Raw genomic sequence first — 21781 nt, forward strand, 5'->3', positions numbered from 1 at the left:
GTCTATAGAGCCATGATAAATATTGAAATGGGTATGTTTATCAAATAAGATTTTGATTATGATGAGCACAACCAGCATTGATTCTGACATTTGACATACTGCTGCCCTTAAAGTTTGTTGATTGCTGTTCATGGGACTATTCTGGTCAAAACTGTTAAGTAAAAGATTAGATCATTCCCAGTGTACTTGAGTTGTTGATTTTTAATTTTTCTTTTTTAAGAATAAATCAAATAAACAGTTGTACAGATATAGCCTACATCCACCTTAGGACCCTATCCACCTGAGATTTCCTTTTGGATTCTCTCCTATTCTGCAGAGATTCAATCCCTTGTAATAACTAGACTTCCAATTCTATGCCTTAAGTTTAAGAACCCACTTTGCTTTCATCTTCTTACCGTTTTCCAAATCTGACTAACTAACAGTGTACTCATGTGATTCTTACAGGTTTATTATCTCAAACCTTTCCAAGATACACATCTGAAGTTACTCTGTCTCTCTCCTCCCTCATAAGGAAATAACCCAAAACCTCCAGCCAGCACTGTATTGCTGCATGCTTGAATTCTGCAAGCTAAGTGCTTAAAAACCTACTTATAAAAACGTAACCATGCTTAAACTATTGCCTGTAAAGCCCAAACATGGTAGTGATCTATCTCATCTGAGCCATTCATTTCACTGGTGAAATCTGTCTGAGGTCGTCTTTTCCAATTTCAATGGCAAAGCACAATGCAGCGTAGCCTTGCTAACAGTACAGAATCAGGTGGGAGGAGAGGCTGATGCTGGTTTTGTGTAGAAAAGAATTGCTAAGCCCTGACCCCTCGAAGACAAAGCCATGGTGCAAGAGTAGTCAAGGCCAAAGCTCTATTTGCAGAAAATCATTGGGTTATGCAATAGCAGCAGCACTCAGATGTTCACAGCTCAGCTGGAGTCTGTAGATCTGGTCTCTAAATTCAGAGTATTTGACATTGAAAACTAGGAAAAAAAACCCAAAAAACAGTCCTCCCCCCCTCCTTTTTAAAAAATTCAAACAGTCAAAACAGAAGCAAGCTTTGAACTAAAATTCTTGAAATTGAGATGAGTGAATCCCTTCTCTTTGCCACTCCTTATGGTCTTTGGTAGCCAGCCAAATGGCTCAGCTTAGCTTCACTTTCCTCATCAGTCCAAAAGTTGAATAAGTAATAAAACTTGCATGAGAGGGCTTTATAATCACATTAGAGACATGCAAGGGAGACCGGTTACCTCGGTTCACCGGACAGCTTGAACAAGGCTTCATAATGAGGGACAGGTGTTGGCACCAATTAGGAACACTCAGCTCACTGCTGACATTGGCCCCTCAAAGCACTGACTGCACTTTAATCCTCTAAGCCACATAAAAGAAAAGCAGAGTGGGCAGACAAAAAAAAAAAAAAAAAATCTAAAAATGCCTCTGCAGAGGATTGAAATATTTTTGCTTACTTAAGGGAATAAAATAGAAGTGTCACAAAGCTGCAGAAAGTTCACTATACACCAAGAATCTAAATCTTCTGCACAAGCACAGTATTTAATTTTAGGAAGGGTATCACCATGTACAGTATGCATTCAATACAGCTATCAGAATTTATATCCAGAAAAGAAGCACAGAATAGAAAGGGGTAGAAACCGCACATGTAAATACTGAGGTAAGATAAAATTATTCCATCTATGCCTACCAGCATTTCAAGCATTATGGGATACACAAGATAGATTTTAACTGAGATTATTAAGGAGTCCTGCAGGCTGAAATGTTACTGTTAACAGCTTCTTTTATGACTTCCTCCCCTTTAAAAGACTTTATATTCCTTTAAAATTCAGAAAGCTTTCATTTAAAAGGTGATATCTGAAAGCTGAAGGTATATAGATTCAATTTACACATTGTAAACACCAACACACACATTTATTTATTTATTTTCAAGTACCAGCTCCTCCTTCACTTACATGCCAGGTCATGAGGTAGATGTTTTCACTTCAGCTGATGACATCACAAGCTCCTAAAAAAACGAAAGTAATGCTTTTAGGTAGTAGGAGTGACATCAGGCATTTCATGGTTGAGCTACAACTTAATTTTTGGCAAGTAAGTGAAGGTCGTATTATATTTTTATTGCAACTTTCCCAAGTAAATGATATGCCCAGAATACAAAGCCTTAAATTCCACAATTCTTATTTGATGTGTGGAAAAACGTATCAGCTATATGTGCACATACTGTGATAGAAACGCAGTAAGTACTACAGCTAAAAACAAATTTGTAAGAATACCCTCCAAGGTGATTTCGCCATCCTCTTAACATGAAAGGGAACCAACTTTACTAATACCAACAAAGTGAAATTTTAATTAATATCTTATATATTCTGTTTTGGGAATAAAAACACTTCAACAACACATTCAGACAGATGCACAACTTTTTCAGCAGGCTTAAGGTGCTGATTTCTCCTTATACACTAATGCTTTCCTCATTCAAGATGGTCTTCTATGAACCACGTGTGCTTAGAAATTCATAGGAGGGCAAACAAAATAAGCATAGAGGGAAAGCTCCATGTGGCTCCTGATTCAATTCCTCACAACATTCCTCCATCCTCTCCTTGACAATCCCAAATAGCTTTGCTATCCTGGCAGGGATTCTGCTTACTCGCCCTTCTTAATCTAGTCCTGAGCCTTGAGCAATATTAAATATGGGAATAGAGGAATTTTTTCTTCCACCAACTGCCCACGTTCCCCTCCTGCAGGACCATGCACATATATGTTTTGTGCCCTATTGTAATGCATATGGCAAAGGCATTAAAGCCAGTCACACCCAACAGATGAGTTGCAGCACTCCTCAGGGATGTCAGCAGCCCAGCCAGGGGCTGTCCTGGCAGACAGTCCACCCCACGCCTCGGAGCAAAAAGTTAACAAAAACAGGACAGCTATGAACTGTGGAAGAAAGTATTAGTGAGCAAAAATGCAAGTAAAAACCAAGGAAGCGATAACTGCATACTCTGCCAGAAGAAAAAGAATTAAGAAAGGGGATATGACAGTGTTTTCCTAACTGAAACAAGGCAGTTTCTGGCCGAAGTGTCAGCACCATACACTAACATCTGCGCTCCTCCACCCATCTGGAGTACATGAAATAGATACAACCACCCATCCACTGAGGAGTGGCACACATCCCATTACTTATTACAACTATTGTTGCTCAACTTAGGCTGTGGCATCAAAGGAAAACATTTCCTTACAATCTGGGGGGTGGGGAAGAGAAGGGGAACACATAACATATTGCAGCTCCTGTACACTGACTATGCAAAATTTTGAAGTTTTGGCTCTACTAATTCTCTTTGATTTAAGGTTTAATTTTTGGGCATTTTTTGTGTTTGTATGTTTGGTGGGGTGTTTGGTTTTTTTTGTTTTTGGCGTGTTTGTTGGTGGTGGTGGATTTTTTGGGGGCGGTGCAGCAGAGGTGCTTGGTTGGTTTGGGGGTTTGTTTTGCTTTTTTTTTTTTAAATCTTCCTAAGTTCCTCTTCCCATCTTCCTGACATTCTCTGGCTATACCCCACATGAAACAATTAACTTTGAGCAAACAAGAAGATCTGTAGATCAAAGCAGTACCAGAGCCAAGGTTGCTGAAACATGAATCACACTACGTGGGTCGGGTTTTTAACTTGAGATAAGCAGACACACTCTGCCACCACCACCACCACCACACAGATGGCCCGAAGCAACCCACAGGGTCCGTACAGGAGCCTCCAGAGGGACCCATCCAGAGGGACCCAGCTCAGGGGCAGCAGAAACACGTGGCACACTGGGAGTGGGGGTGACCAGAGGGGCTGCCTTTAACAGCTGCTCTGCCTGGCACTACCCGTCCTGGTGCTCTGCCTCTACCCTCCAGCTAAGAAATGCCAAGAGCCTCACCCACAAAATGCACTGGAGGAGGGAGGGCAAGTGAAGAAAATAAGTAAATAATTAATAAATGGATGGCTGCATTTCCCAAACATGACTCTGAATGAATTTTTCTTATGACATATTTCATTATGGGATAATTCCTTAATGTCCCAATTGAACCTGTTTAATATAAGTTTTCCATAGAAACACAAGCGAAGCCCCAGTTGTGGCAGCTCAAATGGCATCATTAAAATGCAACACAGCCTACAACTTTTAAGTGTGAACAAAACCACAGCTTTTGCCTCCCAGCTGAACCACAAAACTAATATATTTTTGAACTCTTCATTAAAAACACATTTATTTGCTCAGTCAAATGCCAAGATGAACTCTGAAGTACTGGAAGGTTCAGCTACAATTTTTTTTCCCTCTAATCCTTACAGTATACAGTCACAATCTTCAGCCCCAACTTTACTTATTTCACAACCAAAAACAAATATACAAAATGGGATGAAAAATACAGTTTCCCCCACAAAATACTATTTCCCCCTCCTTGTTTTAAAAGCTTTAAAAGATGTCTTAACATATTGATTGAGAAATACTAAATTAAGTCACCTTAAATTAATTATCATGGGGTTCTTCTCCAATAGATTAAAACAAAACAAACAAACAAAAAAAGGAAGAATGCTAACCTCCCTGAGAGCAAGTTCAGAAGCAGGGTAAAGAATGCACAGAAGATGTTCACCCTCTCCCACCCAGACTGCCAACAGATTAACCCCTACTTTCCAGGTGCATCTGAAAAAGTAATAGGCCAGAAACAGAAACTGTGGCATGAAGAAACAGGAAAAAAAAATAGGAACTAACGGACAGTGTAGACATAGAAAACAAACTTAGAAATGCACAGTACCTTTTCATAAATACTCCCTGAAAACTAAGCGTCACCAGGGAAAAAAGCATCAGAAAGATTTATTTCTTAAAATACAACTTAAAACAACAGAAGGCCACTTGGAACACAGATCTATTTTGGTAGTTATCACTACTGTTATACTATCATTCTCTCTGTAATTTACCACAGTGCTTACCAACAGCCAAGCCACCAAAACAAGAATTGGACTGGTTGAAAATAGAGCTTCATGCTTTTCTTGTCAACCATCCCACACGGCACTGCCATTTGCAAAAACAGAGATGGTCACAGAAAAAAGACCTGCCAGGGTGCTGGAAAAGGACAGCCAGGTAGGACCAAGAACTCAGACTCTGCATAACAGAGGCTCCTCAGCCTCTCCAGGGGAGCCCCTTCTACACTGCGCTAACCCTTACTGCCAGCAAGTTTGTCCCAGCACTTTAAGCACACTCTTCCCCATGCTGCTCAAGCCTTTACCAGGTCTCTCCCAGCACTGGACCCTGACGATTTCATCTCTTTCTTCTTGACACAGTTTGAACGCTAACTTAACTCTCTTGTCAGTAGGTCCCTATCTTTTCTCCAGACTGAATAAAACCCAGTTCTTTCACGCTCTGCTTATAGGACACGTCTTCTACATTTCTGATACTTCCAGTTTCTGCCTTCCACCACCTTTTCCAGGGCTGGCACACTAAAACAGTATGAAGTCGTGATGTCCTGGACAAAGTCTCCTATCTGAATCCTTCCTTACGCAGAAAACGCTATTCTCTTTTGACAGAAAAAATATCCTTTACGGTCACGAGTTGCAGACAACAATCCTACATATAAACTCCAGCGCATTTGCTTTTGCAACAGCGTGACCGTTGTCTCAAGTCCTGGCTGTGAGCAGTTACTGCTGCTGGGGCCCACTGCTCCCAGCCTGCAGGCACGCAGCCAAACCTTTATGCCACAGAGCTGCCCCTCCATGCCCTGCTCAGCCCCATCCAACCCCTCCTTTCAGACTCCTTCTCCAATCTGTCAAAGTACCTCTGAGTTCAAAGCATCTTCTCAAGCACACATGCTGCTCCACTCAGCTTGATTCAGGTATTGAATGAAAAGAGTCCTCATTCCTTCACCCACATCATTAATTGCAAATATTAATTCACCTGTCTTCTTTGAAACTAATTAGCAATTATCCTCTCAGTTTTCTCAGAAGCTACAAACATTCCTGCGAGCATTTCAGCTAATTCATTCTTCCTTAGCTAGCTTCTGACAATATGGATTGCCTGATAACTTACATCATTTGCTATGCAATTCCTACCTCACTAATTCAAAGTTGCAAAACTAAATTAGAAAGCTGGTCTCTTGTGTTGCTTCCCATCTCCTCCATAAACAATCCCAGGGATATAACACTGCTTAGGTGGGAAAGGTATTAGAAAATAATTTTATAATTTCCTGGGGTTTTTACAGACTGTTTCAGATATCTAGCACATACAGACAGCTCCCCATGGACTACCAGTAAACATCACACAGACCTCTTACAAAAGGCAGATGAAAAATTTAATACTACCAAGACAGCAAAAGAAATAAGGCCAATAGGTTTTGAGATTATAAATACAGTATGAAACAGGAAGGTAATGGTACTCTTTCCTTTATGGTTCTGAAAAAATCATAACAGAACAAGTATCCAAATACCAAAACAGTATCCATCATATTTAACTGAAGAGCTATTTCCAGGCAATACTTATCCTACAGGGATTAAAGGTAGAAAAGAAAGAGTCAGTAAGCTTTAAGTCTTGTAAAATCCCTACAAAGTCTTTGTAGCAAACAGTGTTGGATTTTTGCGTGTAATAAACTGATTTGTTGTTTATTCTTCTTCACAAGTTTCTAAACAGTCCTGACTATAGTGAGTACTCTGCAGCTTCTTGATTTTTCTCTTCCACACTGGTTTAGCCAACAAAGTAATTCAGTATAAATTCACAATTTCATTGTAAAAATCTAAAAATAGCCCATCTCGCCTTAAGGTAGATCACAGACACTGAAAGCATTTAGTAAAACCCCCAACTCTCTAGTACCTTCAGTTCTTTCCACTATCACAAAACTATTTCATGACACCTTTACGCAGCAACAAGCCGATTCTTAATAACAGCCAGTGATTTAGTAATTCCCAGCAACCAATTAAAACTTGCTGGAAAAACAATTTCCCACAGTGGCTTACCCCACTTTCAGACAAACAATGCAGCAGGATGTCTAGAAGGATAGGTTTCATACAGCAAGTAACATCAAGACATTTTATGAAAAGCTCTGAAGTCCAGGGCCCCAGGCACTCAGATGGTGACCCAACACAGCAGTTATTTAGCTTGTGTGTAGTGCCAACCTTTCTGCAAAACACTCAAAACATCTTATCGATTACTTGAAAATAATTGTTACACAACGTAAGTAACATATACATGCAAAAAACTGAGTCAGGCTGAAAAATCTGCCCCTACAGGGAGAAGCTATTAAGATCAACATAAACACCTACTTTAAGATGCAAACTTGTTTACATTCTTCATATACAGGTAGGAGATTAGAATTAGTCAAACAAAAGCCTGGGTCTGTAAGAGATGGAATGTAATGGGATAAATTCAAGAAAAAAAACAAAAAAAAGCTTAGGCTTAGCATTAAGGAAACATCCTGAGAGTCAGAACTGCTGACCCATGTCCCCAGGGGAGGACTGAAGGCTGCAGCTCTTGACGTTTAAACAAAGATTGGACAAGAGTGCTGGTTGCTGCACTGCCAACACAACATGCTCCACAGAGTTCAGCTCTTCTCAACCCAGCTGGAGGGCAAGGCAACAATAAATGGGACTTTATAAAGAGCACTGCACAAAGTGGTTTGTTGGGACTGTCTGCGCTGAGGACTGCACCTCACCATACAGACACTGTGCTGTGGAGCAGCAAGTACTGTGCATCAGCTACTCCACAGAACTCATGTGTATCACTACATGCTAGCGAGGGCAAAGCAATTCCAGGTAGCTATCCCACCATTCAATGTCTCTTCCCTACATCAGAGACTGGGGGAGATAGATAGATATAGATATCCCTGACAGATGCTATGGTGTACAGCTGGATGCAAGCACAGTCAGTGCACAGCAGCTCAGATCTCTCTTCCTCTTTTTCAGGATGAAATATTGAGATGTGTTACTTCAGCCTGGTGCAGGATGCATCTCCCTGAAGAGTGGGGTTATTCCCTGCAGCAGGATGCACCTCAACGGAGTAGAGGAATGTAGCAGAAGGAGAATACAGGAGCATGAGGCAGAATGCTGCAGTACAAGATCTAAACTGAGATAAAAACATTGAAAAAAAAAAAAAAAAAGACTGGCAGGAGGCTTCCTGATCCACAGTGGGGTACAGGCAGAAACAACAAAAGTATTTTGGCACTACCTACTACCAGGAACTTAAAAACAAGTCTATGAGCCACAGAGTAGCAAAAACAAGCTAGGAGGATCTGGAGCAAAATAAAATAGATGCAGTTCTTGAGGAAGGAGAATATTACATGTCCTGCTGTTAACCACAGCCACACGCTGGCCAGCTGGACTTTAAGTATCAACTCACTTCATTCGACTTGTACCTCCTGTACTAAAGAGATGTGCCTGTGTGCATCTCCTGTACCTGAGTGATGGCAGTGCTGTTCCATGCTGTTTTCTGAAGGGAGGTTCAGACAAACATTTCAGAAGCAATAATCTAGATTACCAAGAAACATCTTTTCCCACAGCCAAATTCTATTATTTAATATACAACTATATTTGTACACAGTTAGGAACCTTTAGTGGAGATTTTAAAATAAAAAATAAAACTATTTAAGTGTGAGAACTTCTAAAGATAACAGATGTTATTTTTCTGATGGCACAGCTATGCCACTTCCATATTCTCCACAGCAAGTCCCATGACCCCACCACACTCACAAGAGTCACAAATACTAAAAGCAGTGTGCGGATCCTCCACACAATGACAATATAAAATATAAAGGGACATATTTAAATTTGGGACCAAAGTAATACCAAACTGTACACTTTAATGTCTTCAAGCTAGAGCTCTGGAACAAGAAACAGCAAACCCCACAAGGTTTTAACTCCCCATGCAGCAAGTGGAAAGGTCTTTACAGTGGGATTCAAAGTGCCCAGCATGTTCAGGACAGCCAGCTCACACACCAAATAGGGAATGATGCCAGAAATCTCTCTTCTCACAGATTCAATTACTGATTTGCAGTCCTGTAAATGGATACCTTCAGGAACCAGATACATGCTTGGACCTTTCCTCCTCCTCTCCTCACATGCACTCTTCAGGCATCAAATTTGGCATCCCATAATGTGTCAGCAATTGCCACATCTGCAAAGGCTGTCCTTAGTTTTCACCTCATTTTCCCAGCCCTCCTCTCCTGTCCACCAAGAGTCTGCCCCAGCACTTTCTCCCTTCTCCTCAAACCCTTTCCATTGCACAACTACTGCTGCCTACCTACAGCACTTAAGCATCTATGGTCATTCCCATCACTTCACCAGAACATCATTCTGTGTAAGCATTTCTTATCTATGTTGTGATATTTTGCTTCAACCATTTACTTGCAGGATGACCAACCACCAGTTGCTAGGGTGTGCCAGGAGGAGCTCCTCACTCAAACCACCATCCACTTTTACACAGCAAATGAGGCTGTTCCAATCCTAGTCAATGCAAAAAGGAAAAAAAGGAAACTACAAACAAAAAGATTGAGAATAATTTATGCCTGGATTACAGGAGGAAAGTTATCGCACAACTGGATGACAGCAAGCAAAGGTTTTGTCTCCTTTTCTAGATACATTAAGTTATGCTCACCAGTGTACAACACAGGGATTCAGAAAGGCTACAGAGCACACTCTTTCTAGTTTCTTCAACTGCTCCGGCTATGTGGGATTTGAGTAAAGAGTAGTGTAGATATACTGAATATTCCTGTCCCATAAGGGAGTCTCAGTGGCCACAGAAAAATAACCCTCATAAACAGCTCACCTCACAATAAAACCATTTAGTAAGTATTTAACCGAATGACAGCTCCCAGAAGAAAAAAAAGGGGGCAAGAAAAAGGTAACAGTGTTAACTTCATTTGATTATCAGAGTGATTTAAAGTACTTTGGACATCCTTTATGAAACCTGGGTCATCGGTATTTGTGATTTTTCATAAGGAAAGCTTCTCTGTTCTTTCATGGTCAGACATCACACCAGCATCCAAACTGTCACCTTATCCTGCAAAGAAACTGCATAAATAAATAAAGCACCCAAGCTTTGCACTTAGACCGCAAAAACACAAGGCTTGGAGTACAATCAAATGATGATTAATGAAGCAACAGACGCTAAAACATAGTAAACAAGACTTCATCAGCTTCAGCCTCTGTGGCTGCAAATCCCATAGCAGCAACCAAATATGCCCTCTTCCTTGAAGATGATCTTAAATGGTTGGAAAGGGCTGTGATGGGTTTTTTCGTATTTTTTACTGCTATGAAGGAGAAACTTGTGTCAATCCTTTTCCAAAGTCATTTCTCACTCGGACAAAACACATGACAAGCTCTGAGAATGAAGCAGGGAAAATTTGATCTTGGTGGAGTCAATGGGAATTAAAGCCACCACCAAAATAAAGCCAGAAATTAGCAAAACATTTATCTGATGAATTTGTGAGCAGAATTCCTAAATGACAAAACTCAGTTTATTTCTTCTTAAAATCTTCTAATGCAAATATATTGGGGAAAGACGGGGGATTGCAAGACCAAGTTGTAATGCAAGAAAACTATTCTTTTTTTAAAGCACCCACTGTCAGAAAAACTTACTGTCAAAAGGAAAAACCTTTAATAGACTTTTCTAAAATACTTAGACCTTTCTGATTTCTCATAGTTTATTAACCTAACACTTCCGCTATACAAAGCTGTAACCTTTCTGGAGGCAAAACTTCTGATATTGTTTAACAAGGGAGAAAACTAGACTTGGATAGTCTCCCACCCACATCATCATGGAGGGGCTTCCACCAATTCCAAGAAGGACAGCAGGTAACACTGCCCTTCACAATACACTGGCATTAAAAAAAAAAGAAACATAAAAGAGAAAACTTGCCTTAATAAGTTTGCTCCCTTAGAGTTTTACATTACTTCTGCTTACCTGAAGCACAAAAACCTCTATAATCCTGCCAGACCTGGAAAGCTCAAAAGCAGAAGTACACAAAGGAGATGAGCTGCTTCTCCTTTGAGAGCTGCCATCCTGCAGTTAAATCCACAATTCTGACTGATTAAATCCCTATGTACCTAGAAGAGACCACAAATAGGTACAATGTACCCTACTGTGACATTAAAACCTCTGAAAGATAGATCTAAGACGCTTAGTTATGGCCAAAGGAATCTGGTACAGGAGTGAAGCTGGCTCAACTTGTACAGCCCTTGTGCAAAGGCTGAGACTAATGCCACTTCAGAATTAGGGGTACATGACCAGTTGGATCACTACACCAGAGCAACACCTTCAAGCTGTTAGGAAAGTTGACCTCTTTGATAGAATGACCTTAGAATAGATTCGCTAAAATTATTTAAAGGGGAAAAGAAAAGAAAGCATTTTGACAGAGAAATTATCATAGAGTAGCAAATGGCTAAAAAGGGTTTGATACAAGTAACCAGGATGCATTTAAATGTTTTAAAAGTTACTCCACTAAACTCATGCTTTGCCACTGTCTCACTTTTTCTAGCAACTCCTCCCTATATAAAAGCAAGTCTGTTTTGAAGCTCTCTTACTATCTGTACCAAAGTAAATACAATTGCTGATCTGTGTTAAAGTCAAACATACAGATTTAACTTCCTTAACCAAGCAAAATTTACCCATGTAAAGGCATAACACAGAAGGGCATTTTGTTAAACACTAGCTAAATAACCATCACACCAATATCAGCATTCACCGGGAAAAAAGTTTTATACCACAAACGCTTCTTTTAATGAATTTTTAAAAATACAACTTGAATTGGCAGTGCATGATGATTTTGTACATACACATATGCAAACCCCCACAAATGTACCAGTCATGAAAAATAAAACCTCACAAAAAAAAAAAACAAAAAAAAACAAAAAAACAAAAAAAAAAAAACCAACCCACTGATGAAGGAAAAGGCCCCCTTTATCAGACTGAGCAAACTTACACCAAAAGAAAACCAAACCAACAAGTCTGCCAAAATACTTTCAGGGTGACTGCAAATAATCTGGAAGTCCATACTTCTGTAGTCTGGTACAGGAGAGAAATTTAATTTTACCTAGATGATTTATCGGGTCCCAAGAAGAATGTGAGACATTCATTGGAAACACTGTTTTTGCCAATAATAAGGAAAATGTTGGAAAGTTAAGTCAAAAAGAATAAAGCACAGCCAAAGGGAGACTGCAAAGGCATGGATGGCTGAGAGAGCTAAGTAAGAACTACAAATCATGTTCAAGTTCTCATCTGCAATTGAGGCTTTACTTTTTCCCTTTTCTAAGTTTCTTCAGACTCCTTTTTCCACTGTTAACCCATTCATACTTCAAAAATGGACTGATTGAAATGTAGAAGTCAAGCACACAGACATGAACACAGAAAAAAAAGTAGTTCAATAATCTAAAAAAGAGAATGGCACCTGCAAAAGCTACTAGATTTCAGTAAGCTAAATTAATGCACATCCCTGTTTGTTGCTACATATAGAGGCTTCTGAAAATCTAGAACAAGTACATAGAAGATGCCAAAGGATCTAAGACAGCACTTAAGCCAGATTAATCCACGTAATTGGGAATCACAGGGCTCTGACTGATACTGAGCTGATTGGCAGGAGTGTAAGCTTTCTAATAACTTATGCCCCACCTTGTGAAGTTTTATGGCATTTACAGAGGAAGAAAAATAAAAACATCATGCATCAGATCCATATGTATTCAGTTTTAAGCAACAGAGGAAAAACTACTTAAGAATATTAAGTACTGAAACAAAATTTAACCTCCTCTTTCACGGAGCTCAGAGCAGAGTCCCATTTTCTACAGTGTTATACCACAGATATTCTGTCTCTGTATAGGTGTATACAACCAAATAAGGCAAGTCAGATCTCCATCAAAACTGCAGAAACACGCATGAATGTAACCTGCCAGTCACCTGCAAAATCTCATTCAGTTGCCATTTTAAGTAAACTCTTTGTACACTAGCTGCATACCTAAGTATTTGGATCAAAAATATGTTTACTACTAACTTCAGCAAACTTAGGCATCTGAAAAAATACCTGAATAAAGAACAGCTTTCACAATTTTCATAAAATATCCCATGAAATTATAGTATGATACATTAAAAAGTACAAAACTACAAGAATCAAAATGAAACCACCTGAATTTATGGATACCGGTTGCAAAAGGTATGCAAAATAATTTTGCATCATTTCTATTTATATAAAAATATGGAATTATTTAATCCCACTGGGTTTTTTCAGCTTTTTCTTTTTTGGCCCAAAAAACTCAACAAGCACTAACCAAAGAAAGTGAAGAAAGTTAGTACCTGTTATACTTCCTAGGTATGCCAATAGCCATTACAATATTGTTGCTCATAAACGTGCACCTTGTATTAAGATCAGCTTTTGGTTCCTCTCTCACTCTTGGCAGATTCTGCTGCAGAGCTGCAAGTTCAAATTTGTCAAGCAAAATGCTTCACTTACTTCTTAAGATTGTTCATTTCATGCTACAATGGAAATGATTACATTGTTACCGTAAGGAAGACTGTAACTTCATTATCAGGTTTAAGCATCTCCCTTTCAATTACTTAAATGACAGGCAATTCGACTTTTGTAAAAGAACACAACTGCTCTTGAATTAAGCCCAAGCAGAAGAGTTGCTAAAACTCCCACAAACAAGGTTAACGATATCAAAGTGCAGCAGCAACACTGTCAACCAGTACCCCTTCCTTTTTCTGAGCTCCAGTCAGCAATTCAGAAAAAAAACCCCAAAAATTAAATAATAATAAAATAAAATAAAAACTAACATAAAAAGCTGCTACCTGTGCTTGAAATGAGCGTTTTTTTCCTCCCTCGTATCAAACAACATCTAACATCTAAGTTTACATTGCACTGCAGAGTAATCACTCGTTACCACTATTTCAGTCACTATTTTCCTGCTGGGAAGAGTCAATTAGTATGAAAGCAGGAAGAGGAGCACCACTTTACTTCTGCTCTTTCTATCCAAGTATTAATAGAAGTGGGAGTGGTATCAGTCCTACCTCTCAGGCTCCTCCTGGCCAGCTAATTGCTGAGCATAACATTTTCCTGTGTGTCTGTAACGCACTCACATACTGAATATTTCACCTCCACTAGGTCTTTGGTTGGCTTGTTTTTTCATTAAAGCCAAAACCTGGGCAGAAACACGGGCACTATTTCCTGTAATAGGTCCTCTACAGCCACTTTGATATCAAAGCCTGCAAATTAACACTGAGAGAATATTAAATAAATACAAGCAGTTAAAAGCAGAACAAATAAAGAGAATTAAACAACACAAGGACTCCCACTAGGGACATTTGTTTCCTCTCTTGATAGGGTATTCATTTCTCCTATACACTTTTATATCCAGCGGTTCAAGATGTCAGGTTTTCTGACATGTCAGCAGATAGAAAATACCACCATTTTATTCTGCTATACTTGATACGTAGCGTAAGATTTAAATATTTGCACACTAAAAGTAATAATTTACTCAATAACACCATGGTCTGTGGAGGAAGCATTATTTAAAAACTGTCTGGTCTGTTAAAGCAAGACTTACATTTCTAAGTGGTAGGAATGAAAAATCATAGTTTAGTTATGGTTTTCAAGGGCTTGTAAACAGCCATGCTACTGTAACCCTTGTTTAACACTTGTAGTAAATCCACAGATTTGAAGAATTTCAGTCATTCAATATTACGTGATAAACTATATAGCACTATGCAGGCACAGCTTCTCCTATGCAGCTCTCTCACTATTCTGTCATCAACCCAACAGCATATTCCAAAACAAGAACTACATGAAAATATAAAACACAACTTGGAAAATTCTTCATAACACAGTCACACAAAATTAACTACTTCCAGTAAATGTTCCTGGTCAGTTGTTTCCCTTTGCAGCACCTTGTGTGTGGGGTATCACCTCTCCCTTTGGCGGATCTCCAGCATCCCAGCCTCTGCTCACCCACGGCACTGCACTAACCCTTGGAAGCTGTTGGACTTGCTATGCACCAAACCACTTGTGCAGGCATGAAACTCCTCTCTAGGACATGAGCAAGAGCCTGAGCCTTTCACCAGCAAAGGCTATCAACAGTCAGGAGCTTTAAACAGATAAGACAGACAATATTCAAGCAAGAACTTTTTAGAGCAAGGTGGGCTAAAAGGAAAAAGTAAAGAAAGGGGGCTGGGGGAAGCCCAGAACAGTAGATTAGCAAAATAATACATAATTCCTTCAAGACTGTGTGAAAAGCATATTCAGTTTAGCAACCAGTCAGGCATGTGTATAAACCTGTTTTTTAGCATCTCCTAGAGCTCTAATTAAAACACAAAGAGGCATTAATGACACGATATGTTCACCATTCAATTCAATAATCAAGAAACACAGCTCTTTGATCTAATGCTGTAACAGGTGTACTCTGAAGAAGAAAAGCACTGCAAAGTTTTCAGTTTAACAAGCTAAGGCGAGCATCCCAGTATTTAATCCAGGAGAAAGTTATAACAAATAGCATCAGCAGTCACGAGCTTATCCTCCCACCTTCTCCCGCTTCTCTGAAGAGGGCGACTAAGCAAGTGCCAGCGAAGCCTCCGCAGTCATGCTCACAGCTCGGGGTCTCTTCCATTCTTTAAATCCAAAAATCCATTATTTAAAACCTGCATTATAGCTCTATAAATGCAGGAGCTTTCCTTGGGTCCTAGATCACGCATCCCAGACTGCTCTAATCCCCAAATTCTTGATCTCCTACACACTGAAACAAGATATTCAATGTTGGAAAAGTTCAGACGTCATCTAGAAAAGGGTAACTTGGAAGCAAATGAATATGAAGGAGTGAACAGGGAAATAGGGAGGTGCTGGGTAATTACATCGGCATCTTTCTACAGAAGGCAACACCCGGTTCGTCACATTACATTTCTGAAATGAATTTGCCAGATACCTTCTTGTAGTCAAAATAAGTTGAAGTATCAATAAAAATACTATCTATAGACACAGTTTTTAGGGATTACTGAACATCAGACGTGCAGCTGTAGCTAGAACATAGCATAAAGGAAAGTACATTTAAAGTGACAGGTGTAATTGATCATTTAACATGAATAAATATAAAAGAAATCAATTCTTAAATCAAATCTCTGTTATTTTTATTAGCAGAATTAGATTAAAATAAGCTATGTGCTAAAATGCAAAATTTCATACAGTCATCTCACTTTTCAGAGCTGCCATAAAGTCCTCCAGATCTCCAGCATCTCTCACTCCCACCTGACCCAGTCTCCGCCAGCACAAAACCTGCCAGGGCCTTGACATAACATTTTGTACATCAGCTCTTCAAGATGCAAACAGCATCTGTTGGCTTCCATTACATAAATACCCCTGATAAGAGCTATTATTAACTTGTTAGTTTCCATTTTAAGTAAAGTATGCAAAAATTGTATTTATGTCTCCAATTACATGAAGCCTGGAGTGTTATAGGCACTTCTAATCTTCAGAAAAGAGAAACACCACACAATTTCAGAGGTTCCCCTCTCCACAAAATTCAAAAGTCCCTGAGTCCTCTTAGCTATAGCTCCCACAAAAATTGTGGAAGAGATTAAGTAGCATGTGCAAACAGCAAGTTTTGGCTCTGTCCATTTCTGCCCATAATGAAAGAAGTCACCAACCAAACCACAACACTACCACTGATCTAGACAAAACAGTAAATTTTTGATTATAAAATCCATTGAGAAAATGATACCTATGCTTAATAGAATATTAACTTTTAAATTTCGGTTTAATACAACATTTTTTGCTATCAAATTGCCTGGTATTTTCTGAAGAGCGGGCATACCACTGCACCAACAAGCCCACTCACGTAATAGCCCCCCAAAGCACATACCAGCTTCTGAAGGAGACTTCTAGGGACTAAAGGAGAAAGACAAACCACAGAAACAGATGATTACGTGACATTTCCATCCACAGATGATAAAAGATGCACTACAGAAATGGGTGCACATTCCTTCTCCAGATGCATCCTGTGTCTTACCAAGCAAACCAAAAATATTCAGGCACTATGCCCTGCTTCTTACCCACTGTGGCACAATGGTCAGAAATTAATCACAAAAATTGAAACAAGCTACCTAAATAGATCACAGGGAGCACTGTAGGAGTGTTTCAAACTCAAGTCAGCTTGTACAGGGTTTAGCCTCACTTCTCCCCATCAGGTCTAACAAATCCAGCCATTTTCACCATAGCCTTGGACACTTGCCAACACACTAGCCAGGAGCTTAGGTCACTAGTCAGGACATCTCCCAGGCCAGCTGCAGCAAGCTCTTGGGGGAAATGCTCTACAGCATTTAGCACGTGGTAGCTACTACAGTGACCATGCACACGTGTCTCTGCCCACGCATACATACATATAAAACTGTACAGGTACAAATAATACTCAACAGTAGATAAGAAGACATCACATAAATTCTTCTCCATAAGCAAATCATCCAGGTCTATGAAAAGTATGTATATCCTAAAAATCAAAATAACAAGCCCACAACAACCCCAGGTATCCCAATAAATCCCAAACACAAACTTCCTGATTTTCTGCTCCTGAGGGGAGGTCCACAGAAACACAAAGAAAAAAAACAGCTGGGCTTTTTCTAACACTACACTGAGATCTCTCTATCTATCCCAGGCTCTTACACTCACTGTGGATTTTCATGGTTTTAATGAGATCCCAAATGAACATGCATCCTTGCCAATAAATGCCACTGCATATGTTCCTAGATCAGTTCTCTAGCAAACCTTTGCGGGTATCTGCTACATGTACGTAATGCAAATATAACAAAAAAAGACCTACAGTCAAGCCCAACTCAGAGGATTTTTTTCCCTCTGGAGGAGGGAGGCTTGTTCTGTAAAAGGAACCCAGAAAGAGGAAACATCAAAGCCGGGACAGGTAACAGAAACAGTTCTGCTATTTTGATTACTTTTACTGCATCTAAAGTCCAAGTTTAGCAAATAAAGCTTTCTTCTCCTCTTCACTGCAATAAAAACAGGGCATGTCACGTCTAGTCTGAAAAGAGGTCAGAAGTTCAGTTCAAAAACAAAAACAAAACAACACAAACTTTAGATCCTAAAAGTACTAATTTGCTTCTACTTTGAAAAGGTACATTCTTTAATAAAGAGACTTCAAACTGCATTTTCTCCCATTGGCAAGTGCCAGGTAAAGACTTTCCTGATGTCTCCTTTAGGAGCTCTGCGGAAAGCTTGAAAGTTATGCAAACGTGCCTTCATCCAGGTCGACCTTTCCGGCCTAAGGCTCTCACATTTCCAAGCTCTCTAACCATCACTAAGATGCGGTCTCACTGTGTAGAGATGAGCAGGCGTGCTCAAGATGCTCTACAGAACAGCCCACAACAAGCACCAACCTGATGTAAAAAATCGGCTGCTGATTAAGCATCTTGCAAACACCAGGACAGAATACATTCCTCTAAATCTTTCAGTTTTCGTGCAAAGGCTCTTTCTTTTACATTAATAGGGAGGCACAACAGCTTTCTACACAGTATCTAGTGTGTAGTAATTGAAGGTTTTCTAACCACACTTGAATATTGTCTTCAGCATCCCTTTTCTCCCAAACGTGAAAAAAAAATAGAGCTTTGAAGTACAGCACAAATTTAGTGCTATTTTAATAAAAATACATAGCTACTCATTATAACAATTTGCAAACAATAGCTGAACTCCTCAAGTAACTACAAATAACTCCAGTTAAAAGACAGAAAAAAGTGGCGTTCATTTGCCTGTTAAGATGTATTTTAGGGTGCCCTGTAGCAAATTCTCCCATTCATCACCCCATTATTATTCGCAAGTGATACTTTTTCTACATCTCCAGCCGCTAACGATACCGGTCGCGGAAGCCATGCCTTTGCAGAAAGATGAACAGCATTAAGGAAAACACCATGCGAGAGAGGAAGGTTTGATCCGGAGAAGTGAAGTCGGGACCCTGCCGCTCCTCTGCCTACAGGCACAGGGGGCACTGAGGCGCCATCCGCCCCCGCCGCTCAGGAAAAAACTTACCTTGGCGGCGCGGCCAGGCAGGCGGGAGGGCTGCGCTAGCGCTTCATTGTCAAACTCAGTTCTAGCAAGTTCCTCGACATACCGGCGGAGCGGTGCTCGGCGGAGGACAAGCGCCCGGCTGTCTGTCTGTCTGTCTGCCCGCCCGCCCGCCAGCCACGCCCAGCCGCGCTCCGCAGGGCCCCGCCGGCTCGGGCACCGCCGGGTCGCCGCCTCTCCGGGCTGCGGCGAACAAAAGGGCGCTCGGCCGGGGGTCGCCCGGCCCCTGCCGCCCCCCGCGGACGCAGCGCCCGCCCGGCTCCGGAGCCGCGGCAACTTTTCCCTCCGGACGCGGCCGGGGCCGCGGCGCCCACGCCGGACGGGCTGCCCGCCGCCCCCGGCGCGGCTCCGCGCGCTCTCCGCCGGTGCCCCACGTACCCGCGACGCCCGCCGCCTCTGCGCGCTCGCCGCCGCTTCCTCCTCCTCCTCCCTCCTGCCCGGCCTTGGCGCCAAACGCCGCCGCCGCAGGCCCGGCGCCTCCCCCGCACAGGCCCGGCGCGGCGGCCCCGGCGCCCGCCCCCCGCCCCGCCTCCATGCGGGCAGCCCGGGCCGCGCTCACCTCCCGCCGCCGGCCCGGCCCGGCGCGCCGCCGCCTCCTCCTTCTGCCCTGCTCGCTGCCGTGGGCGGCCGCGGCCGTCAGGGCTGGCGCTCCCGCCGCGGCGGCGGTTCCTGCTGCGGGTGCTGCTGGTGCCGTCCCGCGCCGGCGCGCATCGCCCCCGCCCGCCCGCCCGGGCCCGTGGCCGGCGGCGGCTCCCGCCCTGCGTGCCGGCTGCTCGGCGCGCCCGCAGCCCGGCCCGCTCCTCCTCCGGCGGCGGCGGCCGCACAAGAGCCCTATTGTATTATTGACACTGCTGGGCTCCAGGCCCCGCCTCTTCCCCTTCCCTCCCTGCCCGCGCCGGGCCTTCCTGCCAGCTGCGCCGGCAGAGCCGCCCCCCGCCCGGAGGGCGAGCGGGAAGCGGACGGCGGGGAAGGAAGAAGGGCAACGGGTCTGGTGAAGGTGTGGAGCGCACGTCCTGTGAGGAGCGCCTGAGGGAGCTGGGGTTGTTCAGCCTGGAGAAGAGGAGGCTCAGGGGTGACCTTACCGCTTTCTATAACTACGAAAGGAGGCTGTAGCCAGGTGGGGGTCCACGTCTTCTCCCAGGCAACCAGCGACAGGACAAGAGGGCATAATCTAAAACTATGACGGGTGGTTCAGGTTGGACGTGAGGAAGAATTTTTCCACAGAAAGGACGGTTAGATATTGGAATGGGCTGCCCAGGGAAGCGGTGCAGTCACGGTCCCTGGAGGTGTTTAAGAGAAGACTGGACATGGCACTCAGTGCCTAATTCATTCTGTGATTCTGTGAAGGGGCAGGAAGGGAAGGTCACAGTTTCAGCCCTTCCAGTGGGTGTCAGGGGCTGGAGGGGAGAGAACCATACCTGAAACCAGGTGAGAGACAGGAGCTGGCTCCCGCCACTCCTGTGTGTTACTTTTCCCTTTGCCAGTTCAGAAGATGAGCCAAGGGGCGATGCCTGGTCTGCATCCCTGAAGTTACTTTCTACCGAGGCTCAGCTTTGGACTGGGTAGCTGGTGTCAGGGGCAGAGGTGGCCAAGCTCATCACCACATCCCTCTTACCTTCCTGCAGCTTCTGAGGACGCAGTGCACCCATCTCAGCCCAGTCCGGCATTAAACTGGAAACTTACTGCCTAAGTGGCACAATTTGTAAAATAATGAGTATAAAGTTTACCTTAGGGCAGCTTTTAGCCAGCTATCAGTGTTAATCAGTCAGCCCATGACATTGAAACAACATTAGATGGAAAGCACAGAAGGAAGCATTAGAATAAAGGAAACAGTGGCAAAAATTCAGCAAACCTCCATTGTTACAACCCACACCCGTACTCATTTCCCATACTGCTATGACCAAGTATCATTTGCATCAAACCCTATGGAAACCCTTTCTGTCTTCCTTACCAGAAGGACTGCTGCAAAGAGTCTTAGCTGGAGATCATCCTTCATCTGCTGCAGCCCCATTTTGTCATGCACACAGTAACTGAGGCATGGAAAGGCTATGGAAACTTGGCAGAGAAAGAAATGGAGCCTGGGGACTCTGGGGTCCAGGCCTTCTCTTGAGGTCAGGCACAGAGAAGAAACAGCAAAATTGTAATAAGTACAAAGGAGAAAAAGGAAGAGATAAGCAGCGAGCATGGAAAGAGTAGTTTGGCATGCTTGAGCTGCATTTCTACAGTGTTTCCTGACAGCAGCCGAAAGATGAAGAGAAACAGATCATAAGAAAGGAGGCACTGTTTCAGCCAAATGTTCCATCTAGCTCAGTCTAGCCTCCCACCTGCTCTACCGAGTCAAGGGCACCTCACACTGACTTCCTCTTGGCCCATGTGGCCATCCACAGAAAGATACTTCCCCTGAGTACTCTCCAAGCCTCCAAGTACTTAATCACATTTCGCAAGCAGTATGTGGAGCATCTGCTTAGTAACCCTCAACGAATCACTTCTCCGAGTACTTGTCCAAGTCAGCTCTCACTGAATTCTTGTAGGCTTCTGACTGTAAATCACTGCTGGCAAGGACTTCCATGCATCTACTACCTGCTGCAAAATGAAAACAAATAGTCTTGTTTCTTTGGAATAATTGGTTCATATGAATTCCTGAGTGTTATATGAGGCTTTCTACAAATGCAGTTAGACCACAACTAAACAGCAGTGCTGACACGTATGACTTCCTTCACACACCAGCAATCACCTCATTTGCCTTC

At 42.3% G+C, this 21781-nt stretch overlaps 1 protein-coding gene across 4 annotated transcripts in view; it reads right to left on the bottom strand.

Moving 5' to 3' along the window:
- Positions 1–21022, bottom strand: part of JADE3 (jade family PHD finger 3) — a 65620-nt gene extending 44598 nt beyond the window's left edge. The window contains exons 1-2 of one of the 4 annotated variants that reach the window (XM_040056301.2): positions 19594–19634; positions 1951–2003 (exon numbers count right to left, since the gene is read on the bottom strand). The gene's annotated coding sequence lies outside the window, so the exon portion shown is untranslated. Of the gene's footprint in view, positions 1–1950; positions 2004–19412; positions 19492–19593; positions 19635–20985 lie in introns of those variants that run through there. The other 3 variants (XM_040056302.2, XM_058419429.1, XM_040056303.2) reach the window with 3 other exon arrangements.
- Between the last annotated feature and the right edge of the window lie 759 nt (positions 21023–21781).

This window comes from Hirundo rustica, chromosome 2 (assembly GCF_015227805.2).
Source record: "Hirundo rustica isolate bHirRus1 chromosome 2, bHirRus1.pri.v3, whole genome shotgun sequence".
In the NCBI taxonomy this organism is placed as follows: Eukaryota; Metazoa; Chordata; class Aves; order Passeriformes; family Hirundinidae; genus Hirundo; species Hirundo rustica.